This window comes from Capricornis sumatraensis, chromosome 3 (assembly GCF_032405125.1).
Source record: "Capricornis sumatraensis isolate serow.1 chromosome 3, serow.2, whole genome shotgun sequence".
In the NCBI taxonomy this organism is placed as follows: Eukaryota; Metazoa; Chordata; class Mammalia; order Artiodactyla; family Bovidae; genus Capricornis; species Capricornis sumatraensis.
The window spans coordinates 82,102,718-82,108,253 of NC_091071.1; positions in this window are offsets into that span (position 1 = coordinate 82,102,718).

Consider the following 5,536-nt stretch of genomic DNA (forward strand, 5'->3'; position numbering starts at 1 on the left):
TAGTATCCCGAAATCCACTTGCTTGTTCCAGTAAGGGAGGTCAGAGCTGGCTGCGTGCTCACTTCAGATATGCAGGTGTGGGTCTGGTTGGGGGTGGTTGGGCTGGAAAGCATTCACCCCACTAAGGTGGATACAGAGGTGACTGGAAGCCCAAGGCAGGCTCTGGGATGAAACTGAAAGGGGGGCTTTCTAGAGCTAGTGGGGACATGGGACACTGGGGACGAGAGAACAAAGCCTGCTCTCCCTCCCAGGGCAGGGCGTACAGTGACACAGAGTGAGAGATGGGAAGAGAGGGCAGGTCTGGCTCGCCTCACCCACCCAGCCACACGCCAGGAAGGGCTCGCCATGGGTGAGAGGTCCACGGCTGCTGGGAGACTTCTGGTCCCCGCCTCCCTGTTCTTCCAGCAGAGGGGCAGTCACTAGTCACTCATCTGATGGCTCAGAGCCTGACGTTCCTTTCTGGAGGTGGCTCTGGAGGCAGCCACTGTGCCGTGGTCATTTGGGGTGAGTTTCTTAACCTCCCTAGACAGGGCTTCCTCGTCTGTAAAACGGGGTCGAAGGGAGCCTTTCCTCACCATCTCCCAGTGAGACAATCCAGGCGAAGGGCTGAGCTCAGCCTGAGACACAGCGTGAATACAGAGCCCTAGGAGGGGGTGAGGGTGGGCAGCGAGGCTCAGCGGACGTCCTTCCCTTGTCTGCACCCCACTCCTGCCTCTCTAGCCCTCCTTTGGGCTCTCTCTGAGGGGTCAGACCTACCTACACCATGCTCTTGGGCGAGAGGTGAGAATTCCAGCTTCAACCTCAGCTTTTGGCATGTTCTCCTAAAGGGCAGCTGTGTCCCCGGGGACTCAGGTGCTTCCCAGGTTAGCAAGCTGGACTCCTGCTCCCAGGGTGCGCCTGTTCCCTGGCACCCAAGACAAACCTTCTTGTCTTTTCCCAGGAAGGGGGCCTGGCTCACATCTTGAGATTCCGTTTGGTCTCCATGTGATAAGGACGCACTCCTCTCTACGGTCAGAACCAGGTAGCAACACAGGTGTTATGTGTATTCAAACGCCAGTCAGCGATTCTTCCATAGCACCCGGGGGAACGGAACTCACACAACCAGGACTTCATGGGGGTGGGGGGGGGGTCCCTGAGCACACAGCTGCCTGGCAACCCCCCCACCTGGCAGGGAGGCTGGATACTCTGGTGTTTACTTGGGCAGCCGAGCGCCCTGAGCTTACCTTGAATTTTGCTAGGCATGTCAGGTGGTCCCTCCTCTGCCCTTGAAGAATGAAAAGTGAAGTCGTGTCCGACTCTTTGCCACCCTGTGGACTGTAGCCTGCCCGACTCCTCCGTCCATGGGATTCTCCAGGCAAGAATACTGGAGTGGGTTACCATTTCCTTCTGCAGGGGATCTTCCCGACCCAGGGACTGAACCCAGGTCTCCTGCACTGGAGGCAGACGCTTTAACCTCTGAGCCACCAGGAAAGCCCTTGAAGAATAGTGAAGAGTAAAGAGGGAGTGAAGAACGAAGAGAGAGAGGAACGTTTTCTTTTAGCATCTTCCAGAATGTCCACAGTTCCCATTTTAGACTTGCAGGGTTGTGAGTCAGCGTTCACTTGAGTAAACAGTCTGCCTGAAAGGTGGAGACCTGGATTTGATCCCTGGGTTGGGAAGATCCCCTGGAGAAGGTAAGGGCAACCCACTCCAGTATTCTTGCCTGGAGAATTCTATGAACTGAGCAGTCTGGTGGGCTACAGTCCATGGGGTCTCAGAGTCGGACATGACTGAACAACTAACACACAATACATTTCTCCACAAAAGCTACAGCAGAGGGTAGGGCCTTTCTCTGGCTTGGGGGGCGCCAGCCCCTTTCCCAGGCTGCACTGCCGGGGGCCCCTGCTCCTCCCCCCGCCCAGGCCACAAAGGGTTCCCCGCTGAGTTGCTTCTGCGGGCTGGGCTTGCGGCATTGAGCTGGTCGACCTGGGAAGGTGCTCTCTTGATTTTGTTGTATTCCTTGAGTTCTTTGGCTGCAGATCTGCTGAAACTCAGAGTGTAGTTCATGAACAGGGCACTTTACATATATATAGTTTTCTATCGTTTTAAACACATCCACTTTGATTCAAGTCGATAAAGTATTTTCCTAACTATCTTTACTAAGGCAAACACTAAAACTAGTTTGCATTTTTTGATGCACCTAATTTGGTGGAGAAGTTGGTGGGAAGCTGGAGGGGGATTCCTGGCTGGGACAGGGTTGTCTCATGGACTCATGTTAACATCAACCTAGATTATGTGAAGGCTGGAAGTGACTGCTCTTTTGCTTCCTTTGGGAGACCCAGAAGGACAGACGGGGGCTCTAGAAGCCAACAGATCTCTTATTGATGCGGTGGTGGTTTATTGCTCAGCTGTGTCCAACATTTGCGACCCCTGGACTGTAGTCCCCCAGGCTCCTCTGTCCATGGGATTTCTCAAGCAAGAATACTGGAGTGAGTTGCCGTTTCCTTCTCTAGGGGATCCTCCCAAACCCGTGTCTCTTGCATTGCAGGCAGATTTTTTAGCTGTTCATGTTCCATTTTTGAGCACAATCTTCTCTTGCACATTGTTTTCAGACTGTTGTGAAGATTACATGGGCTAATGTGCATAAAGCACTCAGCACAGCCCTTGACACCCGGTATCCTAGTAAACACTCAGCAGAGGGTTATTATATAGAGGTTTATTCTCACCCAAACCAGTGAGACAAATTCTTTGTTGCTTTTTTCTGCTTTTTCCACTTGACCTTCTCCCCGTCCTTGGGTGCAGCTGGCTTTCTCCTTAGCCCTGTGCCATTCTCATTTATTTCCTGCTGCCTTTGCTCAGAATTAACCTGAAGTTAATTACCCCGGCGCTGAGTTCCTCTTGCTCTATGAGGTTTACCTTGACAGCTGACTTGATGGCTGCTGTGTGTTCTGATGGTGATGGGCTCAGGGGGCACTGCAAGCTCTCAGGGTGATGGCAAACTCATCAGGTTTCCCACTGTGCCCAGGACGTTGCAGGGGGATGCTCCGTAGTTGCATGAAGGTTGGAGTGAGTGGGTGGCTGAGGGAGGTTGCCCACTGCTGTGACTCCACCAGGCTTGCTGGTCAGGAGCACATACAGGTCTCCAGGGAGCTGGTCACAAGGTCAGTCATTGGCTACCATTACTTTTGTTTTTGGGGGTAGAAAGTTTGCTAAAGAAACTTACGTGGACATGTGATAGAAAACTGCTTACTCTGGGCTGGTTTTGATGCAGTGGAGAGAGGGGCCCAGATCCCCTCCTCTGGACTCCTGAGGCTCTTCTGAGGACTTATATGGCTCTGTCCCTCAAACTGGAAGCCACTAGAGGGCGGGGTTTCTGACCACAGGTTACTTGGTAACTGGCTTTCCATGGTTAACATCTAAGCTACAAGATGGAGCAGTAAATTAAAACCAACCTGCTAGGGAACCTTGCCTCTAGGACAGCCTAAGCCTGAGAAATGTTATCTAGATCTGTCTTCCATGTCTAGGGATGAACAGATATTGTGGCTTCTGCCCACACACAGAATTAATACAACATGGATCTCTGGTTTGGAGCCTATATTCCTAGGAACCCCAGTAATGGACGAATAGAGATCATCTCAGCACCATCTGTGTCTTGGGCAGAGACTTACAGAAGCTTCGCCTTATCCATACCCTTCCTACAGAACCCCTACAATGAGCAGCAGCAACAATGAGTCCAGGTTAAACTACTCTTCCCATGAGATATATGGGATGGATTCTAGACAAGCTCTTTTAAGAGGCTGATTCAAATGATAGGTTCCACATTCCCTGCAAATTGAGTTGAGGAATGAGGGCCTCTTTTTGTTGAAGAATGAGAATGTGATGGCTGGAGCTGCAGCAGCCAGCTTGGAAACCATGAAGATGAGGGCCATACCTGGCAATTAGGATGGAGCCTGGGTCCCTGAGGACATTGAAGAACCACCATACTAGCATTGGTCTGTCTTTCTTTATTATAAATTTCAGTATGTGAGGGGAAAAAAAAATCTAAGACCTTCTATAACCCATCTTGTTGAAGTCACAACTTCGGGAGATTTTGTTATTGCCAGCCGATTATAACTATGCCACTACCACAGCTCAGTGATGTGGCCTCAGCGGATAGCATTAGTAGTTCCAGGTGGTGTTGGGCCAAATTTTCTCTAATTAAGATGTTATATAGTGACAGACTTGATAATTTCCAGTATCACCTCACCTTTCCTTTGATAGCTTTTCTCCACAGAAGTGTTAATTATCAAAGAAGCAATTTAAAAGTAGGCTACAAGCAATAAAAGTGAAATAAGGGGGCACCTAATTATTTGTAAACTGATTACTGTGAAATAAACACACCATTATCTCTAGATCACAGTTTAGAGACAAAAAGGAGACTTCTGGTCACTGAGGCCACCCATGATCACAGTGATATTGGTGGATCTGTAAATATCTTAATCATTCAGCTGTAGAATGTGCTTCCTGGTTTGTCTTCACAAAATAGTTTGTAAAGGCTTGAGATGCAGTCCTCACTGCATGACCATTTTTATAATGTAACAGGCAGATCCCCTCCTATCGTGCTCATTTCCAACCTGGAGCCCATCTGGATGGAATCCTTCCCCCTGGTCCCCCAGGAAGCTGGGCACACCTCACTGTACTCATTCTCACACCTGAAAATGCAAAGAGAGTTCCTCAGGATTGGGATGGGATGACCACTGACTCTGCAGAACCCTGAAAGAGAGACTCTGGAAGGGCATTTTCCTCCGTGAAGTCATTTTATTAGATTAGTACTCAGTGGATGGCAGCTCATCAAGGCACTGGAGTCAAACACATTAAATTTCATCACCAGCAAATAAAGGCAAATTTCAGGGGTATTGCCTTTTGGGAAGCAAGTGAACAGGAATAGGAGCTTTCTGAAAGAAGAACTGAATATTTTCCCACTGATCTCAGAATGACACCTTTGATCCAGCATAAGTTGTTTAATTTATTTTACAAGATAATGCACTGGTCAGCTCTGGGCTCACTGGGGCATGAATGGAGGCTGAACTAGCCCATTGTGTTGTTAAGTCTGTGTCTAAATCCAGCACCACCACCCCCACCCCCCATCCATTGGATGGGGCTTTAATAACGAAAAAGCTGGTTATAGCTCATACAAACAATTATGACAGCACAAAATGCTTTTTAGTGATTTCAAGTCAGAATTAGGCAATGGCAATGGGCACAAATAGCCACTTAGGGGGCATGCCAGCTGCTTCCAGTAAAGCTGCTGACATGAAAACAGGGGAAAAGCACTAAACCAGATACAATTCAAGTCATAATTTGGTTGCTAATAATTTTCTTTTTGTGTCTGCAGCCTTGAAAGATTGTCCTGAATAAGTGCATACATAAAGAGAGTGAGCCAGGTCAAGCCATCACACAGATGAGTAACAGCCAACTACTATCACAGGGCTTCCCTGGTGGCTCAGAGGGTAAAGCATCTGCCTGTAATGGGGGAGACCCGGGTTCGATCCCTGCATTGGGAAGATCCTCTGGAGAA